The following is a 24,973-nucleotide window of genomic DNA, read 5'->3' as shown; positions in this document are numbered from 1 at the left end:
GCATATTTCAATGCTGGGTCATCAACAAGTGTCAGCGTGCGAACCATTCAAAGAAACATCTTCGATATGGGCTTTCGGAGCGGAAGACCCACTTGTGTACCCTTGATGACTGCATGACACAAAGCCTGTCAACACTGACATTGGACTGTTGGTGACCAAACATGTTGCCTGGTCGGACGAGTCTCGTTTCAGTTCGTATCGAGCGGATGGACGTGTACAAGTAAGGAGGCAAGATCATGAATCCATGGACCCTGCATGTCAACAGGGGACTGTTCAAACTGGTGGAGACCCTGTAACGGCCTGGGGCGTCTGCAGTTGGAGTGATATGGGACACCTGATACGTCTAGATATGACTGACAGGTGATACGTGCGTAAGCATCCTGTCTGATCACCTCCATTCATTCATTTCCATTGTGCATTCCGACGGACATGGGCAATTCCAGGAGAACAATGCGACGCCCCACACATCCAGAATTGCTACCGAGTGGCTCCACGAACACTCTTCTGAGTTTAAACACTTCCGCTGGCCACCGAACTCCCCAGACATGAACGTTTTTGAGCAAATCTGGGCTGCCTTACAACGTGCTGTTCAGAAGAGATCTCCACCCCCTCGTGCTCTTACAGATTTATGGACAGCGCTGCAGGATTCATGGTAGTACTTCAGACATTGGTCAAATCCATGCCACGTCATGATGCAGCACTTCTGCGTGATTGAGGTGGTCCTACACGATATTAGGCGAGTGTGCCAGTTTCTTTAGTGCTTCAGTGTATGTTTCGGATGTCAAGGTTGGCACGCTTCTTACTTTCGTTTACGTGGATATTGAGTGTTGTCTTTGACGATATATCCTATGTGGTTGTTGTGCTGTACAAGTTATTAATCGTTTTCTTGCTGTGCTCATAAACGTATTTTCATCGTGGACAACGAAGTTATGGCAGTAAAACAGGTCAGCTCAGAGAAGAAAATTATGGCAAGAACGCTATCGTAGTGGGGCAATGGGGCTTCAAGCACCAGCGACGTCACAGCCTATCTCTGACGTCACAATGACGTAATGATGTCACAATGACGTAATGATGACGTCACAATGATGTAATTATGACGTCACAGTCACAACCTATCTATGACGTCATAATGACGTAATTATGACGTCATAATGACGTCATGATGACGTAATGATGAATTACATCATAATGACATCATGATAGTGTAATATTTTTATGAAGTTATACTTGGTGGACTTTTGCCTACAGCGTTGACCTTATTTCCGCATGTTTTGATACTGACCTTACATAATATGACGTCTTTAGCTCACTGCGATAGCGTTGACAGCGTTCGAGCGATCGAGGGTAATGGGTACTTCTTATACAAGATATGCAGGAAAGGTAGTTACTCAATAAAGTATTGGGCCTCCATGCAGATTTGATGGAAATCACAGTTTTTACCTCTTTATTATCTGTTCAACCATTTCACTTCCATAAGAGGGATTCGAACGATTATTGATATTGAAGTTATGATTACTTAATGGATGTCTGACAAAAGTTTTACCAAGGTAACTGGTCTGTTTGTTTCTCGTGCAATCGTCACTGCTTCAATATAATGCGCACCATTTCTCCCTTCCTATAGTCGACCCACCAATCCACCGTCACTTAACAAGCTCCGGCCATTCTGCCGAGTCGCTCTGCATCTCCAGGGCGCCGCTGGTCAACCACATTTAGATTCCTCCTCTACTGCCGGTGGATAGGGATGCTTTACATTAACAAACTCCAAGTTTGGTATCAACAGCTGAAAGCTAAACTTCACTGCCAGTCCTATTATGGTCAGCAACAACCATGGTTTACGTCATTTGACCGCACCCTCCGTCCGTCTTTGGATGGGGACTGCTGAAGAAGCACTCCAACTTGTGTAAACCCAGTGACTTTGCAGTTCTCAGGAGCAAGTATCAAGACTGCTGCCTCTGCTAAGACGTTCCTTTTCTTGGTCATCTTCTACAGTGACGCCTTACAACAGCGTCCAGGCGGTGGATGGAGTTACCAGTTTATTCCCTGAAGTGAAACTTCTCCCCTGGAACAGCTGCCTAGACTGTCTACAATTTGCAGGGCTCTAGTGTTACTCTTTAGCTCCGGTAAACAAATCGCTACCACTTGTGCCTACACTCTGCATTTTGTCTCTGATTTCCTGTCTTGGAGTACACTTGATGGCTTTTATTTTCATGCTTGCATATGCATATATTCATTTAGAAACAAAGGAAATGAATCAAGAACGTGACTGTTATTGCTCACTTGGATTCTGTTCGTTCCATATTGAAAGAAATCGGTTGGAAACTTTCCTCATGTCAGCACCTTGTAGGTGTCGCCACCGGCGCCAACCTTGTGTGAATGCTCTGTAAAGCTAATCATTTGTATATCACAGCATCTTCTTCCTGTCGGTTAAATTTCGCATCTGTAGTACGTCACCTTCGTGGTGTAGCTATTTTAATGGCCAGTAGGGTATTATTTCACTGTTACTGGCTACTGGCCAGGAAACTGGCACACGTTATGGGCATATACTACTGAGGCCAACTATAAAATTAAGTTAACAGTGTTTGTTTAGTTAATTTACAATGTTTCACCAAGAACCTACAGTTGATTAATTTAAAACGATAAAGTTAAGTTGTACGTCACATAGTTTAGGAGATATGGCGTGATAAATCTTGAGTAGCGTGAGAAACCAACTTTTCTTAAAAGCTTAAATATTTCTCTGTTTCAAGAGCACAAAATTGTCATAGAATTAAACAAAAAGGTGTCAGGAGATAGCGCTACTAAGTTCAGTTGTCGAATTATAACGAACGACATATTCATTTCTTACGGTCTGAGGCACACACCCCCGTATATAGGGTGTTACAAAAAGGTACGGCCAAACTTTCAGGAAACATTACTCACACACAAAGAAAGAAAATATGTTATGTGGACATGTGTCCGGAAACGCTTACTTTCCATGTTAGAGCTCATTTTATTACTTCTCTTCAAATCACATTAATCATGGAATGGAAACACGCAGCAACAGAACGTACCAGCGTGATTCCAAACACTATGTTACAGGAATTGTTCAAAATGTCCTCCGTTAGCGAGGATACATGCATCCACCCTCCGTCGCATGGAATCCCTGATGCGCTGATGCAGCCCTGGAGAATGGCGTATTGTATCGCAGCAGTCCACAATACGAGCACGAAGAGTCTCTACATTTGGTACCGAGGTTGCGTAGACAAGAGCTTTCAAATGCCCCCATAAATGAAAGTCAGAGGGTTGAGGTCAGGAGAGCGCGGAGGCCATGGAATTGGTCCGCCTCTACCAATCCATCGGTCACCTAATCTGTTGCTGAGAAGCGTACGAACACTTCGACTGAAATGTGCAGGAGCTCCATCGTGCATGAACCACATGTTGTGTCGTACCTGTAAAGGCACATGTTCTAGCAGCACAGGTAGAGTATCCCGTATGAAATCATGATAACGTGCTCCATTGAGTGTAGGTGGAAGAACATGGGGCCCAACCGAGACATCACCAACAATGCCTGCCCAAACGTTGACAGAAAATCTGTGTTGATGACGTGATTGCACAATTTCGTGCGGATTCTCGTCAGCCCACACATTTTGATTGTGAAAATTTACAATTTGATCACGTTGGAACGAAACCTCATCCGTAAAGAGAACATTTGCACTGAAATGAGGATTGAGACATTGTTGGATGAACCATTCGCAGAAGTGTACCCGTGGAGGCCAATCAGCTGCTGATAGTGCCTGCACACGCTGTACATGGGACGGAAACAACTGGTTCTCCCGTAGCACTCTCCATACAGTGACGTGGTCAACGTTACCTTGTACAGCAGCAACTTCTCTGACGCTGACATTAGGGTTATCGTCAACTGCACGAAGAATTGCCTCGTCCATTGCAGGTGTCCTCGTCATTCTAGGTCTTCCCCAGTCGCGAGTCATAGGCTGAAATGTTCCGTGCTCCCTAAGACGCCGATCAATTGCTTCGAACGTCTTCCTGTCGGGACACCTTCGTTCTGGAAATCTGTCTCGATACAAACGTACCGCGCCACGGCTATTGCCCCGTGCTAATCCATACATCAAATGGGCATCTGCCAACTCCGCATTTGTAAACATTGCACTGACTGCAAAACCACGTTCGTGACGAACACTAACCTGTTGATGCTACGTACTGATGCGCTTGATGCTGGTACTGTAGAGCAATGAGTCGCATGTCAACACAAGCACCGAAGTCAACATTACCTTCCTTCAATTGGGCCAACTGGCGGTGAATCGAGGAAGTACAGTACATACTGACGAAACTAAAATGAGCTCTAACATGGAAATTAAGCGTTTCCGGACACATGTCCACATAACATCTTTTCTTTATTTGTGTGTGAGGAATGTTTCCTGAAAGTTTGGGCGTACCTTTTCGTAACACCCTGTATAGGAAGACATTTCAAGCAGCGTTCTGCGGCTCGCAACTTTAGTTGTCACTTCTCACCTCAAATGATGCAGTGGGCTTTCGAATATGACTTTTGTACATACAGTAAATGGCAGATTCCGGTAAAAACGTGTGTATTTTGGATTATCTGTGTTTTCTGGTATCCGTGCAGTCTCGGGTCCACATTAACCCGTGTAATAGGGAGGGTGCTGCACTTGCGAGAGTTAACTGATTCCAGCTGTGACTCACTGACACTGTTTCGTGAAAGGAGCAGTTTTACATTGCTGGACATTCAAATCAAATTCCTAGTCTTTACATCATTTTGAAATCTTATCGAAATCCGAATGAATGTTTGTGCAACTTTTTCAGATAATTTAAGATTGTAAATAACTTCATTGTCTCCAAAAAATCTAAGCCTGCTATTACTATTGTGTGTCAGGTCATTATTAAACATGATGAAATGAATTAAATTCTGATATCGATCGCAACTGGGCACTGTAATGAATTCAGTGCTGGACTGGGACCCGAACCCACATTTCCCACTTTGCGAGCGATAGCCTTAACGGCTATTTTTGATCCCCTTAACCGCTTTTTTTTATTTAAGGGGATTGTGGACTGGTGGGGGCTCAGGGGGCAAAGTGGGCAGGGGTCGAAAACCGAGGCCTGGCCACAGTGCCCCCCTCACTACCAGCGAACATGTGGAGCACAGGAAAGTGGGAGACGTAGGAATCAACGGAATTGGAAGGCTTTGTTGCTATTTATTTATTTACATTTTGTTTCCGTAATATTCATTATTATTATGCAATTATGTGGACCCTCCCTCCCATCTGCGGAGGCCGGAGGCAGAACCGATCATGGGCGGCTTAAACTCAGACAACACCGGCGGGTGGGGGGGGTGGGGGGGCAGTGGTAGGTGCCCAGCTCCAGGCATCCCCCCAACTTAGTAAAGGTCTAACAAAGACCCCCCGAAGATAATTAGCAAATAGTGTTCGGTAACGTGGTATGTTTTCGAAAGCTGCAAAGGCTGTTCGTAAGTAGGTCCAGAAGTCGAGGCGGGATTTACGTCCCTCATGACAGAGGTAAGCGACCGCCCACCCCTTGACACACGTAATGGCATGATATTTGGCGGCGGGAAAATCTGTGTCCTCCGGGTATAGAAATATTCGCGGGAGTCTGGTGGCGCCCAGAGATAGCAGGCAATGATTTGCTGACGAAGCGCCAGTCATCTTGCGAAGACACGCGTGTCAGACGGTGGCCATCAGTGTCGAGTTTCTGGAAAAGGAGACAAAGAGGGGAATCCGACAAACTAATGTTGTGCAGTTGCTGTTTCGTGACAAATTTCCTGTAGACTATGTGATATCACAGTGCCCGGACATCTGTAGGGAGGAAGGGCTGGTGGATGGTAGTCCACACTGTGGGCCACTGGATGGAGGGATGTTTGGTCTCCATCACATTCCGGGGAACACAGCGCAATAGTAGGCTGTAAAAATCCTTAGTCCTGGGCGAGCATGTATCTGGAAGACTGGTATGTGTGTCACTGTAGTCGACGAAAAAGGTCGAAATGTGAGACAAATGAGGCACGATGTGGCCGACGGACACCAGTGGCGAAAGCTGGCAGGAGGAGCTTTAGTAAACTGAGTGTTAGTGATGTGCCCCGTCCAGTCCACTGTCTTCTCATGGTACTCATATACAAGGCCGCAGCTCGCATACAGACATTGTCAAGCCCGAGGCCATCATCCCGTGGGGGCAGGGTATGAGTCTCATAAGGGACATTAAACATGGAACCAGCTGTGAGATAACAGCCAAAGGCTGCCTGAAGGTTGTGCCCTATCGCCTCTGGCAGAGGGATAACTTTTTTTAAAAATTCTTTATTCACAATACATTATAATTATACAAATGTAACCCACCACCTTAATGATTAGTGGGTCCTAAGTGTTACAATGTTGTTATTTGCAGCTTATTACATTTTTACTTGTGAACTACAGACAGTAAAGGCTAATGGGCAGACTTAAGTTCTGTGTTAAGCTATACACACTAATACCTACTTATAGCTAATTTCAACTGCCTGCAGCGTCACAAGTGTGTCAGTGTGGATATAAACCTACTGCAATGCCTTATTCATCGAGCTAATCCCGATGAGCGTGCCCCTGACACTAGGCAGGCCAAAATTACTAATCTCTGCAGGTTCCTATTCCGGTTTCTATTTTTAAATCATACTAACTACTAATGACCCCTACGTCAAGTTCGGTGCATTTCATTGTTGTGAAGTTAATGTAGCCCACTCCCCCTAGCCCTGCACGTGGCGGATTCCAACTTACAAGTCGACCTGTCCGCGCACAGGCGGTACAGGATTAGGGTACTAGGACACGTTCGGTAGTTTGCTATTGATCACGAATGTCCCTCAAGTATGCTGTAAGAACTTTTCGTGATACCTCGTTAGCCAGGTTATTCAAGGTTTGGAATGTCTTCTCGTGTCTCAGCAAGTCGTATGTGTCGTTGTGTGGTAGTTGTTGTTGTAATGAAGCTGCTACATCATCGAAAAGGGAGCATTCGTAAACCACACGGACGGGAGTACCTACCTATGTGCCACAGTCACACGCGGGAGTAGCCCTCTTCCCAAACCGGCATAAATATGTCGGATAGGGCCCATGACCAGTGAGAAAATGGATCAAACCCCGTGTCGGCTCAAAATACCCCTACTTAACCTTTCCTTTACATTTGGTATGAGCTGGAAGTTCTTCTGCCAGATTCGTCTGTTTCCCATGATTTCTGCCATAGTTCTTCGCCTCTTTTTCATATCTCTCCCTTGTCCCTAACCCGAACTCCCAAAATGTCTTCTATTTTGATCTCATCACCTTTCTTAGCTCAATACTATGTGGCTTGTTCTCTGATTTTGATGTCCAGAGGACAGAGCCCCATTATCACTAATAGCCCCCCCCCCCTGGAGATGTCCTGTAAGCCCCCACAGAACGTACCAACATGTTAGAATTATATTAATACCTTCAGCTGCTAACGGGCGTTGATATATATCAATGGGGACAGGTGAAAATGTGTGCCCCGACCGGGACTCGAACCGGGATCTCCTGCTTACATGTAAGACGCTCTATCGATCTGAGTCACCGAGGGCACAGAGGATAGCGCAACTGCGGGGACTATCTTCTGCACGCCTCCCGCGAGACCCACATTATCACCTTCCCCAATACACTTATTACTCGTGGACGACATTCTTACTAAGTCCCATAAGAGTTCGGGGAATATGTGTGCATCCGCACAGAAGAAGAAGAAGGTCATGGCTGGTGTTGCCAGAACTATAATATACTTATATGGATATGGTGTCTGTTCTTTCGGAGTGCTCTTTGGGTCACGGATTCAGTGTGCCTTCCGAAGTTCGACCTTTCATCGATGATAATTCTCAAGTAGCGTGTCTCACGTCGCCTAAGGACTGGTGAGCCCTCAATTCTAACAGTACGATTTCTCACTAGGTGGGTAAGTGGAGCTACCAGCTGGGGGGCTAAGAACTGCACCACCTCCACCACAATGCCGTCTGGCCCGGGGCTTTCCCTCTCTTTAGAGATTTGATGTGGGCAGCCACATCCACTTCAGAAATGGGGTAGACGGCCCCATCATTTACGTGCCTGTCGAGATCTTCGTTTCGTAACTGGTGCTGATCTTCAGTGTCTCCATCCATATCGTCATCAGGCAGCAAGGACCGGAGGAGGACCTCGGCAGTCTCCTGCCAGGATTCCGTCATCCTGTCCCCATGTATGATCGTTGATATCATCATTGGGGAGCGGATCTTTTCCCTAACTAGCTTACAGGGTACTCCCCATGGGTCCAAAGCTAATTGATTCAGCACAAAACTTTCCCAACTTTGTATCCTGACTGCCCGAAGGTCGTTTAGAAACTTTTCTTTCGCCTCCCGGTATAGCAACAACCATCTTTGCTTTTCACACCAGACGACACAGCGCTGATAGTGCCTCCTCAGCCTTCTGACTGACTGACGCTATTCCTGTAGTTCAGCTGACCATGGTGACGAAGAGGCCGCCATGGCCCTTCTCCTAGTTGGTATGGCTGCCTTCACCGCTCTGGTTACTGCACTCACCAGTTCCCCAGCCCTCTTGTCTATGTCGAGGTCCTGATGTTCGTCACCTTCTGACAATGGAGGAATGTCGCACTCTCTCGCTAGGCGCTCCCAATCTGCTCTTTTTTAGTTCATTTGCACCACCCACCCCACGGCCCAGTGGCACTCTCTGTCTCCTAAAGTGAAAGTAATGAGATTGTCATCACTTGTGATGGCATTGTCTTCAAAAATGGTTCAAATGGCTCTGAGCACTATGGGACTTAACATCTGAGGTCATCAGTCCCCTAGAACCTAGAACTACTTAAACCTAACTAACCTAAGGACATCACACACATCCATGCCTGAGGCAGGATTCGAACCTGTGACCGTAGCGGTCAGCGGTTCCAGACTGAAGCGCCTAGAACCACACGGCCACACCAGACGGCTCATTGTCTTCAACTTTCCAGTTTTGCAACATGTTTGCGGCATTCGGCGTGACTAAGGCCTCATCGATGTTGGTACCTTAACTCCTCCGGCCACATAGGTGGGAGGATTGCCAGGCTTGTTAGTCACCACAAGTTGTAGAGCCATGATCGTCTCTTCCACTTTTCCACCATTTTCATCTCTTGTGCCACTGTACCGTAGGGGGGATTTTGCATTTATATCAGCTGTTATGACCATTTTTCGCCCCTGCAACGCCGTGGCTACTCTTGTCAAGTGATCTAAGTGTTGTTCAATGTTGTTTCCATATTGGAAATACATGTTAACGAGAGTTATAACCCCTGCAGAAGATTGTATCTCCAAGACATTGCAGTGACTGTTGGAGTGCTCCGAAAGTGTCATTACCCATAGGGCTTTGTGTGTAACTACCATTGCCGCTTTGGGGGCAATCCCACTGCTGACAACCTGCCATGTAGCGGCTGTGAAAGATAGTTTCCCAGCTTGAGAGTATGGCTCCTGTAGGCAGAACACATCAAGCCTCCTACCCTCCACCTCACTTTGTAGCTCCTGCATCACCAGTTTCCTGTTGTATGCGTTCAGTTGGCCAATGCTTATTTCAGTCATTATGGAAAGTAAGTATATATTCCACCGTCAGGCCAGGTCTTGCTCCAATCGAAGGCGATATGACCATTTTCCAGAATTGACTGAGTGTAGATGTCATTGAGGTAAAATTTCTCGCCACGTCTTTCAAAACCTTTCTTAAGTAAGTCCCGCATGGCTCCAAAGTCGGTAGGGAGATTCACTGACTTTAGCTGTATCCTGTCTACAGCCTCCATTACCGAAAAGGTGACCTTCCTGCCGTTCTCTTGTTCCACCCAGACCACATGTCATAAGGCAGTGGTCAGGATAGTTGACTGCTCCAGCCTTGCCAATTGCATAGTATATTCAGTGTTGGGGTACACCCTAACCGGGTCGGCAGGCGGTAACCTGATTACAGGGGTGTCTTGTGTGGTTGAGTGTGCACTGGAGCTGGTGACTATGCATTCTTGTAGTGGCTGTCGCTCTACTTTGCTGTGTTCGTCTTTGGAGATTTCCACTGGCGGGGCTACCACCACAGGGTGCTCTTGCCGCTGCTGGTCTTTAATCGGCCTCATTCCCCGGTTTTTGGAGGAGGAAGCTGTGATCTTCAGGTGGAGATCTGTTTGAATACCTATGTCTATCGTGGGGAACTCTGTTTGAATTCCTTTATCCACAATTTCAACTTTGAAGGCCCGAAAGTGGCCTTAGTAATTCTTTAAATTTGTTTACCCTCATGGCATCCCTCCTCCTTTTGCTCAGGGATTTTCGCTTTGGCATCCTGTTCACTGTGCCCTGCTCAGCCATAATCAGTCCTTGAGATCAATCTTTGTTCAAGCATTCGGTAGGTGGGGCAATTCCGTCCATTGGCTCCACAGGATTTCTTGCCACGGCTTTTGCATGGGATGCAAACTCCTGCTGCTCTGCAATCTTGTCGAGTGTGACCACTCTCATCACACTTGGAGCATGCCAACCTCCTAGTGCAGTGCCTCAGAATGTGGTCCAGGTCACCACAGTAGTGGCAATGAGGTACCACGATGTAATCCATCGTATTTACCGCATGGGAACCTACATATAGTCTGCCCATTGTCCTGATTCTTTTCCACATTTGTGCAGTGACCTCAGCAACGTGATGAACAACAACACGGTCCCGAGGCCCTGTTCTAAATCTCAGCTTGAAAGAATTTTTGAATTCCTCATCACTTATGTCATCGAAGTTCTGTGCACTTATTGTCTCATATAGTTCGTCATTACTGTTGGTACGTCATACAGAATGACTAAGGGGTTCCTTTTCCTAGGTGGTTCACACTTGACCACCTAATTCAACTTTTGATTGTTTAATAATTTTTCTTTATCCTCCTCGGTGGCAATTTCTGCAATCACCGAGTTTCTGCTTGGTTTAACCCTTTTAATTTTAATTTTATCTTTGACAGGATCAATTGTAGTTGTCAACAATTCTTGAATTTTTCGGACACTAGTATCTTGTCCAGGCAGGGTCCTAAGAAAGACCGCCGTGTATGGCCGCTTGGTAACTCTTTCGATCGTATCTTTTGTCATTTGTGGCTTGGTTGGCGCTTGCACAGCCACACCTAGGCAGGTCTTAGTAGGTTGGCTCCTTAATCTGTCGTTCTCTTTCTCCAGTTCTACGATGCGGCCTTCAAGTTTTGCATTGGCTATAGCCCAAGCAGCCAACTCGTTTTTAATAACAGACAAAGCCGCTTGACTGATTTTACTATTTTTAATATTTTGCTCCAAGAGCAGTGTAATTCTCGCGTGTCTCTGTGTGACAGTTTCATCCTCTGCCTGTCCCATTTCGGCCAATGGAGAGGGAGCAGACACCACAGATGTGGGGGGGGGGGGGGGGACAAAACGCAGCTCGCCCACCGACCTCGCCCCAAGGCCAAGGAGGGCACTCCTGAGCTGCCAGGTTCAACGCGCCATCGCCAGCGCATTGTTCCCCCTCAGTGGCCCCGTCATTGACGATTTCACCCGAAGCTCCTTGGCAAGTGCAACCCGCACTCCAGAGAGGCAGATGCACCTCTTGCCCTTCACCCCCTACTAGCCCAAGCTTCCACCTCTCTGCCAAGGACCCATTCCTACTCAAGTGGTCACCCAGTCGTTCGGCAGTCTGGACCCAGCTAACCTGGCCCAGGCGATGTCACCACCTCCTGGGTTTGGCAGAACACACCCCGGTTACCCATGGGCGTGGCGAAGCACCCCTGCTGACGTGCGCCGGGATCCCACACTGACAAACAAGGTCGCCGGCATGCAGAGCACCTGCTGGTCTGTGCCCTGCGAAAAAGAGAGGGAGAGGAGCAGCAGCTGCCCAGTGCAGAGGGGTCGCACACAGAGTGAGCAACACCCCCTACAGCCTAGCAGCCCCACTCAACCCTCCCCCCCAAGGGACTGACCTTCAGTCACTTGACACAGCTCCCCCTGTGCCATGCACCCTTCGCTTTCACATCGGGTTAGGGTCACAGCTCTCCCTTTTGACGAAAAGCAACATCTGGGCAGGCCCAAGAAATGCCGAGCTTGATGTCTGGCACCACAGGGAGGCAGAAAGAGCCACTTAGGAAGTAGAGGCTATGTGTGGCGCATCACTTAACCTTGTGAGGCCTGGTGCGGCACACCCGACCAGAAGCGATACACCCTGGTGCGATACTCCGTGCCTTACGGTGCGCTCGTATGGACTGGCCCACACCAAAATGGGCCATAAAGCGACTGAGGAACTGCGAAGCTTGCACCCGCGCCGAATTCATTCGACCTCATGCCAGTCAGAAGGATAAATTGTGCGATGTGGACCAATTTTGAAGACACATAACGATTAAGAGACCCAATGCGTTGAAGTGTGTACTAGTGGCACAGGAGCTTCTGGCGGACATCATTACGGATGACGTGTAACAGGCGACGAAAATTCGTTGCCGCTGCACGTGAGACCGCGGTGGTAAAGGTAATGGTCAGGTACCGGAACGCCCACACAAGGGGCAGGGATGCCACTTAACCTTCCTGGAGGCCTCATCCAATGTGATTGCAAAAGACTTGGCGACATTCATGGTACTTCCAGCGGCAGCCTCATATCGTGTGATCAATTCAAGGACTGCTCAAATCTCAGAGGATGAGGAGGTCATCAGCATATGTCTGACAGCGAAAAGTGTGTTGGCGAAGGCTGAGGAAAGAGAGCTTGGTTGTCAGGTCCCCAATGAGGGCTCTAGGGTAATGGCATACAGAAGGGTAAAGAGGGAGCACCCTTGCCATATGGAATGGCAGATGGCTCGGCCCTGCTAAATGTCCCTTGACTCATGAACTGTCACTGTTGTAAAGACGCCAGAGGACGTCAGTGAGGGAGGGTGGATGCCCATTCAGGCTGCCATCGAAAACAGGACACAGTGGTGACCTTTATCGAAGGCGCTATCGAAAGCTATAGCGACGACTGCTGCACAGAGTCAGCAGGCCACCGCCTTTGCAATAAAGTCGCGGCATTTCCCTGTGGCAGCCTGTATGTCAACCTGTCCCCCTGACGTCGTTTGCTCTGGGGAGAGGATATGAGGGAGTATTGTTTGGAGACACATTGCCGGTGGCCGGCCGCGGTGGCCGAGCGGTGCTAGGCGATTCAGTCCAGAACTGCGCGACTGCTACAGTCGCAGTTTCGAATCCTGCCTCCGGCATGGATGTGTGTGATATCCTTAGGTTAGTTAGGTTTAAGTAGTTCTAAGTTCTAGGGGACTGATGACCTCCACTGTTAAGTTCCACAGTGCTCAGAGCCATTTGAACCAATATTGCCAGTAAGCGAGCGAAAAACTTGTCATCGGTATTGAGTAGGGTGAACGGTCTGTTACTCATGACTGTTGAACCACGGGTTGGTTTGTGGACCGGGATGATGATGCCCTCAACAAAGGCGGGTGGTATTGCTTGGCCAGAAGTCATCAGTTCTTGATACACAATCGTCCATCGCAGTGCTATGAGGTCACGGAAGGCTCGGTAAAACTCGTCGATAAGCTGTCAATGCTGGGCTGTTGACGACACCCTTGTCGCCGTCGTTCGTCGGACACTATATGGTGGTTGGATGGTATTTCCAAACCCGCATGATCGTGACGCCGCGTTCGTATCACCACTCCTTCTAATTTTTGGCGTACCAGCACTATTATCCTCGCTTTAGTTCTGTTCCATTCCAGCTAGTTGTCTGGGGCTGTCGGCTGAGTGTCCAGATCTCGGAAAACCACATAGTAGAAGTCGACAGTGTGGCGATGCCAATCGGCCAAGTCCTTCCTGTATCTCATCAGTGTCCTCAGGATCGCTGGTTTGATGCAGTCCATCCACCATGTCAATGTCGAGCGGTAGCGGGAGAAGGCTGCCTATGTCTCAGTGACTTGCTGGCGACAAGTCAGGTCATGCAGATGAGAAGTGTTTAGTTTCCATGGCGCACGGCTGCGCCATACAGATTGGAGTGGAAGGAGGACCATGCAGATGTAAGCGCAGAGGTCGGAAAAGGCCAGTGGTCAGCGTTCGGCGCCCCATACCACAGATCTAAGAGGCATATATCCTGGCTAGATGGCTTGCGGAATGACTGGTAGTAAAGGAATGGCCAGAATGGTCGCTGTATTCGACTTACCAGGTATTGTGAAGCAGGAGGTCACGCACCACTATACTTGGTTCCTGGCATGTCGTATAGTGTACATCCTGATCTTTGGGGTCCAGAACGCAGTTAAAATCGCCTCCTAGTCGGCAGTGGTCGTATCGCCCTAAAAACAGGGGGGCCATTTCCTGTGAATAAGACTGGGCCCATTCATGTCGTTGGTCGGTGCCTGAAGGAGCGTCGATATTAATGAAGCATGTCCCCATGGCAGTGAGTGCCATGCCTCGTGCTGATGGAAGTAAGGCGACGTCGGTGACAGAAATCTCGTGGCGGACGTAGATGGCCACTCCACGGCCCCTAGGATCACTCACGGAGTGAGTGGAACGGATGTTGTCAGTGCTGATGGTTGCTATCCGGTAGACCTGGTGGCAGACTGCTGGAGTCTGGTCCACTCTGGCGTCGTGTTGCAGTGCAACGTTATGCCTCTCGCCCCCAGGGCGTTTTGGGAAGAGTATGATTAATGGATCGGCCCCGACGGCGCAGGGTCCCGTAACGGGCACTGATCCTCGACTTCCTCCCCGTGCCACGCCATGAACGCGGGCACCGTTGTATCGTCCATTTTGTCTTCAGAAGATGATGTAGTGGGTCGTTGTGTAGTTTCGGCTGGGCTATGTCCATTAAATAGTTCAGCGTCCGCATGGGGTGTTGGGGAGACAGGCGCAGGGACACCAGTGGATGTCTCCACGCTCATAACGTCTTCGTTGGCAGTAGCGGATTCGGGGGCGTCGTGCGGGTCGAAGGCGGCGTCGTCCTCGACCTGCAACGTCTCTCCTTGGACGGAAACGGTGCGGCGCCTTACCTTGCGACGTTTCGGAGAACATTGTTTCCTTATGCGACCCTCCGTGTTCGAGGACGGAAGGGGGTCGCGTCGCTCTGGCAGGAAGGCCGCCGTAGGGACGATGAGTGAGTCGATCTCCATCGTTTTGCCGAGGGTTCGGTCTGCGGCCGTTAGCGTCGGCACTGTCAGAGCGGGGTCGATGGCCGGCTGAGGCGGCGGGCCATCCGAGGCGCTGTCCGTCGTGGTACGGTCGGATTCGTTTGTGGCGTTCGGGTGGCGTTGCGAAGCGGTAGGAGAAGCAAGAGCAGCGGCATACGTCACTGGTAGTACCGTAGGTTGCGACGTGGGTGGTCCTTCGGCAGCTGGAAGTTGCGTAAAACGCCGTTGTAGGCATTCGGATCTAAGGTGACCTTCTTTGCCGCACTCGGAACAGGTCCGAGGCTGGCCGTCATATATAATTATTGCACGGTATCCGCCGATCTGTAAATAGGACGGGACATGGCTGTGGAGATCAATGGTGACCTGTCGGACGCCTTATAGGACAGGATGTGTCCGAAACTGTGTCCACTTCTCCGCAGTAAGGCCATGTACTGTGCCGTATGGCCGGAGTGCCGCGACGACTTCCTCTGCAGGGAGTTCGAATGGCAATTCGAAAACGCGTATCGTGCACATACTTCAGCCCGTGTGGTCGACGGTTACCGTCCGCACATTCCCATCGGGATGACAGAAGCGGAGCCCCTGTTTGGTCTCATGTAGGTTGCGTTCGCACGCCGTGTCGTTTATGATTGTAACACAGACCATGCTGCTGACGATCGACAAATGTATTCCGATAATATCGATCAGACTAAGTCGACCTCGGGGAAGATCAGTTTGGATTCCGTAGAAATGTTGGAACACGTGAGGCAATAATGCCCCTACGACTTATCTTAGAAGAAAGATCAAGGAAAGGCAAACCTACGTTTCTAGCATTTGTAGACTTAGAGAAAGCTTTTGAAAATGTTGACTGGAATACTCTCTTTCAAATTCTAAAGGTGGCAGGGGTAAATTACAGGCAGCGAAAGGCTATTTACAATTTCTACAGAAACCAGATGGCAGTTATAAGAGTCGAGGGGCATGAAAGGGAAGCAGTGATTAGGAAGGGAGTGAGACAGGGTTGTAGCCTATCCCCAATGCTATTCAATCTGTATATTGAGCAAGCAGTGAAGGAAACGAAATAAAAATTCGGAGTAGGTATTAAAATCCATGGAGAAGAAATAAAAACTTTGAGGTTCGCCGATGACATTGTAATTTTGTCAGAGACAGCAAAGGACTTGGAAGAGCAGTTGAACAGAATGGATAGTGTCTTGAAAGGAGGATATAATATGAACATCAACAAAAGCAAAACGAGGATAATGGAATGTAGTCGAATTAAATCGGGTGATGCTGCGGGAATTAGATTAGGAAATGAGAGGCTTAAAGTAGTAAAGGAGTTTTGCTATTTGGGGAGCAATATAACTGATGATGGTCGAAGTAGAGAGGATATAAAATGTAGACTGGCAATGGCAAGGAAAGCGTTTCTGAAGAAGAGAAATTTGTTAACATCGAGTATAGATTTAAGTGTCAGGAAGTCGTTTCTGAAAGTATTTGTATGGAGTGTAGCCATGTATGGAAGTAAAACATGGACGATAAATAGTTTGGACAAGAAGAGAATAGAAGCTTTCGAAATATGGTGCTACAGAAGAATGCTGAAAATTAGATGGGTAGATCACATAACTAATGAGGAGGGGTTGAATAGAACTGGAGAGAAGAGAAATTTGTGGCACAACTTGACTAGGAGAAGGGATTGGTTGGTGGGGCATATTCTGAGGCATCAAGGGATCACCAATTTAGTATTGGAGGGCAGCGTGGAGGGTAAGAATCGTAGAGGGAGACCAAGTGATGAATACACGAACAGATTCAGAAGGATGTAGGTTGCAGTAGGTACTGGGAGATGAAGAAGCTTGCACAGGATAGAGAAGCATGGAGAGCGGCATCAAACCAGTCTCAGGACTGAAGACCACAACAACAATATCGATCGCCGGTATCTTCACTTTCTCTCACAGAAAACGCTGCACCTCGAGTGGTTTGAGTCGGGCATAATCGTTGCAGAAAGTAAATCAGAGTGTAGATTTACAGTAACGGTTCGCCATGTATCGTAGACGGTAGCCGGCACTTAAGCAACGACCGTCAGGATGTAAACAAGGCGAGCTTGGCTCCGCACACGGAAAACACGCACGTGTCTGCTCTGTTGCCCTACCAAAGGCAGATAACGCCTGCTTCGGCTATCCTAGCACGCTTTCCATCCGACCCAAACTCCCATCTTGTTGCACACTACTTACATAGCGCCCCCTGTCCACCAGTATGTCCGAAAGAACAGAAACCTACACATGTCAAAACATTATCATACAACAAGAAAAGCAATGATCGCAATACTCCTTTCTCGGACACGCCAGAAAATTACTCTTATTTCCGTCGATAACTATCCTAGATAACATGCTGTGTCCTCCCTATCAATAAAACCCTCATTCTTGTCACAAATGTCTTTGATTCCCCATATGGCTGTACTTTCGTTAATTAGCATTGGTTTGGTACTATGTCGTATGTTTCTTGGAAGTCAAGTAATACTGTAACCACCTGATAGCTCTGTTCAATAGCGTTCAGGATGTCGTGCGAGAAAAGCCCAAGTTCGTGTTCCCTCGACCGATATGTTCGGAATTCAGGCTGGCTGGCACGGAGGACATCATTCTTTTCGACATACGTTAATACTTTTGAGCTCAAAATATGCAACATGCATATAACTGCTATTGGACGATGCACTTCTGCTACTCTTCTACTTTACAGACGGTTGTGATCCTGCCTTTTTTCCAATTACTGGGTACAACTGTTTGTTCGATGGATCTACTGTGTATTATATTTACAGGGGGCTAACTCAGCTGCAATTTATTATATAATTTGACAGGGGTTTCACTGGGGGGGGGGGGGGGGTTATAATTTATTTAATCTTATCGATTTCACCTGGTTCTCAACGCCGCTAACTCTAATTAATGTGTGCATCACATCTTTGTGGCGATGTGAGAAATAAACTAGGGCAGTAATTCTAGATTTTTATTTACAAAATAACATTTTAAAACGGAGTTCAGCATTTCCCCTTTTGTTTTGATACCCTCAAATTCGATTCTTGTGTCATCCACGAATATCTGGACATTAAATTTGTTGCCATTTACAGTCTTTAAATATGACTCGAATTTATTTGGGTTTTGTGGGAGATTTTTCGACAAGGTAGTAATGGAGGCTACACACGTTGCCTTTTTTACAGCCGAACGAACCCGTTTCATCCAGCATCTATCGATAGGCCTATAATTCGTCTTACATTTATTATGTAGTAGTCGCTGTTTCTTTAGAAGTTTCTTTACAGAGACCGTATACTGTGGAGGAGCCTTATCATCATGAGCTATTCTACAAGGCCAACAATTCTTCCAAATTTGAGCCACAATTAATCCATATGCTCCCGTCCATAACTCGATGCTTCAAGTTTCTCCTTGAGAAACCGCTGCTTTATGTAGTTTACTGAACATATAATTTTTCTATTCGTTTTAACTGCCATTGTACACTGGCAATCATTGTTGTTACTACTGTCTCATGGTCACTCATACCAATTTCAATGGTGACATCTCTTTATGTTTACTTTAATTTGATTTTGATTTATTACTAATACTCAGACATTACAATATTTTCTCAAACAGTTGCTTATAGAGCTAGATAATCGTAATGGTAGCTTGTTTCCACAACTAGAGCTTGCATGAGTAGCATAAGTGTTGCAAAATAGAGTGCTTATCGCAGGTTGGTGATGTGACATATGGCTCACTACATAAGAATACACTGATAAGCCAGAACATTATGACCACCTATCTAACAGCCAGTATGTCCACCTTTGGCACGGATAACTGGCGGCATGTTGTGGTAAGGAAGCAATGAGGTCTTCGTAGGTCACTGGAGGGAGATGGCACCACATCTGCACACATAAGTTACCTAATTCCCAGAAATTCCGGAGAGGGGTAAGTGAGCTACGATGCCACGGTAAGTCACATCCCATATGTGTTAAATCGGGTTCAGGTCTGGCGAGTTGGGGGGCAGCATATCAACTGGAACTCGCCACTGTATTCCTTGAACCACTCCATCGCATTCCTGGCCTTGTGACATAGCGCATTATCTTGTTGAAAAATGTCACTGCCGTCGGGAAAAATGGTCACCATGAAGGAGAGTACGTGGTCTGCAAGCCGTTTCTGAAAGTATTTGTATGGAGTGTAGCCATGTATGGAAGTGAAACGTGGACGATAAATAGTTTGGACAAGAAGAGAATAGAAGCTTTCGAAATGTGGTGCTACAGAAGATTAAATGGGTAGATCACATAACAAATGAGGAGGTATTGAACAGAATTGGGGAGAAGAGAAGTTTGTGGCACACCTTGACTAGAAGAAGGGATCGGTTGGTAGGACATGTTCTGAGGCATCAAGGGATCACAAATTTAGCGTTGGAGGGTAGCGTGGAGGGTAAAAATCGTAGAGGGAGACCAAGAGATGAATACACTAAGCAGATTCAGAAGGATGTAGGTTGCAGTAAGTACTGGGAGATGAAGAAGCTTGCACAGGATAGGGTAGCATGGAGAGCTGCATCAAACCAGTCTCAGCACTGAAGACAACAACAACAACAACAAACCAACTTCTAGTATACTGTAATTGTTATATTATCCGCTGAAACAGCATAATATTTCTTTTTAAATTTTCTTTTTAGGTGCCTAGGTGCCTGAATACAAGACGAAGAGACATTGTGTGAGATGGAGGGCATGGGGAGGGGAAGCCTCTAGATCACCAAAATAGCTGTAGCTGGCCATGGATTGTGACCTATGACATAATTAGTACTGCATAGCAATTTTATGAACCATATTACAGTACTTTTCCTAACTATTTTACTTTTCTCAAAATCATTAATCTCTACACACAAAGATTAAATGAAAAGTCAGTTGATTTTAATTGGAATTATATATAGACATTATTAAGCAGTACAAGCTATAACAAAGTATAGGGAGCAACAAAATGCTTTATTTTATTATCCAAGAGATTATGAAACAATAAAATTTTGCAGAGTACAGTCTCACTCCAGTTAAGGTCCCAGAAGAAAAACAGTGTTCCTATAATAGATGATGAAATTACAATCTATTGGGTTTTTCCAGTTCAGGTGAATAAAGTCCTCATAAATCACCATGAGGCCCGAACTTTTCAGCTAAACGTAGAACAGGGAATCAGTGATCATAAGGCCATTGCAGCATCACTGAATGCAACTGTAAACAAGAATGTAAAGAAAGGTAGAAAGATATTTCTGCTTAGCGAGAACAAAAACAAAAAAAGGAAAGAAAACAGATTTCAGATTACTTGAGTGGCAACATGAAAAACTCATCTCCAAGATCAAAAAAGTTGAGCATCAGTGGAGAAAGTTCAAGAGGATTGTAAAATACGCCTTTGATATGTATTATAAAGGATGGCAAACACACTCCGTGATTTGACAGCTGTGTTAGAAAGCTACTATGAAACCAATGAGTGTCATTGCAAATTTAAATGTAACAAAATCCTCACAAACAAAAACTGAAACAAACCAAAATTAGTGCAACGAGAGCCAAGATTGGAACGTTCAAATAATTCCAAAGTAAAATCCAGTCTACCTTCTTGACAGAAATTCCTAAGAAGTTTTGGTCTTATGTTAAATTAGTAAATGGATCGAAACAATCTGTCAAGATACTCTATGGCCATAACGGCATTGAAACAGAACATGACAGTGGAATGTTACACATGTTTAGGTGAGCTAGTCAGTCATCCAGAATTGCTATGAGGTAAGGTGCATTTGAGGTATGACTCAGCGCTAGCAGGCCCAGGACTGGGGGCAGACCATTGCAGCTGCTCCAGGTGAGTCAGGTGCATCAGCAGAGGACGAAATGTGGATTAACACCAGCACGGGGGATTGTGGCGACAGATGGTCGCTTGGGGGGGGGGGGGGGGGGGGGGAGGGGGCAGTTATTAGTGCAGATATTAATGCAAATTTGAATACATTCCCGTTCTCATAAAAATAAGGCGCATCCAACGACACAACAATAATTTCAATCTCTTTAAAAATACGGAAGTTAATATTTGTCAGTGAATAAGCATTTTCACAATGAACCACTGAATTAATAACTTTTAAACATTTCATACGATTTCAACAAACAATATCTCAGATGATATCATTGCGTGATAGCTATCACCTCAGAAAACCACTCATAAGTATCTATTTTATTTATAAACTTATAACATCTTTTATATACTTTTTATTATGCAAGTGTTTGCCAGAATATTACATACTCCGCAATTACGCAGAACCAGTACGTCATATTTTGCCATACTTGTGTTCGTACTTGATAAACATTTTCTATTTTGCCAGTAACTTTACCCACCAGTGTAGCCGAGAGCGCTAACGCACTGCTTCCTGGACTCGGTTGGGCGCACCGGCCCCGGGTCGAATCCGCCCGGCGGATTAACGACGACGGCCGGTGTGCCGGCCAGCCTGGATGTGGTTTTTAGGCGGTTTTCCACATCCTACTAGGTGAATACCGAGCTGGTCCCGCCTCAGTTACACGACTTGCAGACGTTTGAAATACATTCACGCTATTTCACGATTTCCACAAGACGCAGACAGCTGGGGTACACTAATTCCGTCCTGGGGGGTATGGGGTGGCGGCAAGAAGGGCATCTGGCTACCCCCTAACATTAACATGCCAAATCCGGTTAACCATGGCCGGCCCTGCATCACTGCGGGACAAGGCGTAAGTGATAGATAGATAGATAGAATTTTGCCAGTAACTTCATCTAAATGTTCATTGCAAGTGCCATTAAGAACTGTGCTAATTTAAAAGTGGTCAATCACATGTGTTAGTGGACACCACCATTGAAAAGAGAACCAAAAGACACTTCCGTCAAGAAAGAATGAATAACTGTTGATACATTATATAAAGACGATCTGTTGTCATTTATTGTGGGTGCACTCACACAAGCATACTGACTTGTTTATTTATGTACAATCTTTAATTTGTAATTATTTTACATGGTCTGAAAGTGGCTGAGTGTTATAACATCTCTTTTATTTAAATATAGTTGGAATATATTAGTTTAGTGCTGGAAAGTGGTCAAGATGAGTCAAATCATGTCTGTAGCATGTAATAACGATGTATTTTTGGTGGAGTTGGTTTTCAGCCACTAGAAAAGCAGACAGTATGGGAACACTACGGGAGTCGAGTGGAGACTGGGACTTTTCGATTGATGAGCTCTAAGGAGCGATTCTGGACATTTTGTGTCTAGTGCTGGAAGAAGGAAGCCCTGCTTATGGTAACGTGTATGATTGTCAGACACACGGGTGATTGATTCTGGGTGGTGTAAGGCCGCTACAACACTCTAACTTTCGAGAGGACTTTATATTTTGACAGATCTGAATGTACTCCAGAGTAGGTATCTTACGTTGTCCGCTTGTACTAAGGAACTGAGGATAGACAGAGTATGAGTTACTGTTGGTTCAAATGGTTCAAATGGCTTTGAGCACTATGGGACTCAACTTCGGAGGCCATTAGTCCCCTAGAACTTAGAACTAGTTAAACCTAACTAACCTAAGGACATCACAAACATCGATGCCCGAGGCAGGATTCGAACCTGCGACCGTATCGGTCTTGCGGCTCCAGACTGCAGCGCCTTTAACCGCTCGGCCACTTCGGCCGGCTGAGTTACTGTTCTTTGTGTCACATGTGACAATTTGTGCATCATCATGTTGAAATCTGAACTGTTTCGAGTTGATAAAATATTTCATGTATTGTGATCACAAAATGGACTTCGTTTTCACATACCTTTCATGGCTATTTAGTTTGAGGATTTTGCTACCATTCTCGTAACGCTCTCAACATATGTTTCTGCATTTGACGAGGATAGTTTCTATCTGTAATGCAATTGAATATCGTAAGACCACTTCCCATTTTTTGAGATGTTCTTTCTCGAATAAATATTATTCAAAATAATTCTCTGTCAGCTACATCAATTACTGACGTTAGAATAGAGTCCTTTTTATTACATTACCCATCTATTCTTTCTTTTGTGTATCTGTGTATTTTGTTAATTCACAATTCTAACTAATGCCTAGACTATTTGTCTGCAATACCACGGAAACAGGATATTGTTTCCAGCGAATTATCCACGAGACATGAAAGCAGACACGCACAGTTCGACCCTATGACTACACCGAGCTATTCTTATTAAAGAGAGCTATGCATAGCCCCAGGACCTAAGGTACAAGTAACTGGAGGTAAAGGTGCAACTGGTTTGTACGTATGCACTGCCTTTTAGAGGAGCAACTACTTTGCAGTAACCGTTAGGTACCATCGCAATTGGGAGCTCGTCTGGGATATGAATCCAATTCCTTTAGAATTGCAACCATAATTCTAACACTTTGCAGTATTGTGTGATCCAGGTCCCAAATCTATTGCTTGATACCCAGTGAGTATGGGTGCTCCAAGCATAAGATTTTACAACAGTTGCATTCGAGGATTGGTAGAAAAAGTTAGGTATGGGGACCCAGGAACCACGCTGGGCTCATAACCCACAGATTTGTGGATCAAAACCATGGACTGTTACCAATCTGTGGTGTGGGTTTAGGCAGAGTGGGGTTCGGCCTAGAGATTGTGCAGATGTGCGGCTCAATTTAAAATAATTTTATTGAGCATCCAAACTTCAAATAACCAAATAGTAAACCACTTACAATTAAAAACTAAATATATATTTTTATAGTCTGACACAAATTTAAGTAGGGCCAAAATAACAAATAGCACAATTATAATTACAACAATAACAGAAAAAAATCAGATACAGAATAAATTCAATATTGCTCTGTAATGGACAACCAGGTAACAACGTAACAATTTAAAATTCATAGCAATTGGCCACAAACAGAGATAATAACTGTAAAACTTATGATGTCAAAGAATATTTAGCCTTATCTAGGATCGGTAAATGTAACATCTACTACTTCTTGACCCACTATTACTACAGTTACCAGACAACTAAAATACCCACTACCATAACACTACCAAGCTACTCAGCTCATATCTGTACAGTATTTGATACAATAACGTATATAACAGCTCCTTCACATTAAAGTAATATCAACAAAATCTTAATGCAACAAGAGTGAGCCACATGTTTATTCACATCAATAAAGACCATTTCACTCATGCCGTCACGTCACGTCACAATCCCATCAAAACATTCTGCAATGCATTTCAAATGGCGGCATCTACACTGGCCGTCACGTCATCTCATATCATGGCACCGTCAAAGTTTCTCGAGAAGGAAGTTTTGACGGCTGACGTCATCCTCTGTAGTTGATCTCATGACTCCATAGCTCACTTCCTCCTAATACACAGCCATGCACTGATCTCTGTACTTCGTTTCATTGTGCTTTTTGTGGTTGATATCAGTTGTTACTGGAAATCTTTGTTATTCATTAGCTATTGTAAATCGTTTTGTTTCGTTATTTGTTTCATTTGAATTTATACACTCCTGGAAATTGAAATAAGAACACCGTGAATTCATTGTCCCAGAAAGAGGAAACTTTATTGACACATTCCTGGGGTCAGATACATCACATGATCACACTGACAGAACCACAGGCACATAGACACAGGCAACAGAGCATGCACAATGTCGGCACTAGTACAGTGTATATCCACCTTTCGCAGCAATGCAGGCTGCTATTCTCCCATGGAGACGATCGTAGAGATGCTGGATGTAGTCCTGTGGAACGGCTTGCCATGCCATTTCCACCTGGCGCCTCAGTTGGACCAGCGTTCGTGCTGGACGTGCAGACCGCGTGAGACGACGCTTCATCCAGTCCCAAACATGCTCAATGGGGGACAGATCCGGAGATCTTGCTGGCCAGGGTAGTTGACTTACACCTT

Source organism: Schistocerca americana, chromosome 2 (genome assembly GCF_021461395.2).
Source record: "Schistocerca americana isolate TAMUIC-IGC-003095 chromosome 2, iqSchAmer2.1, whole genome shotgun sequence".
Lineage (NCBI taxonomy): Eukaryota > Metazoa > Arthropoda > Insecta > Orthoptera > Acrididae > Schistocerca > Schistocerca americana.
This window is presented reverse-complemented; position numbering follows the sequence as displayed.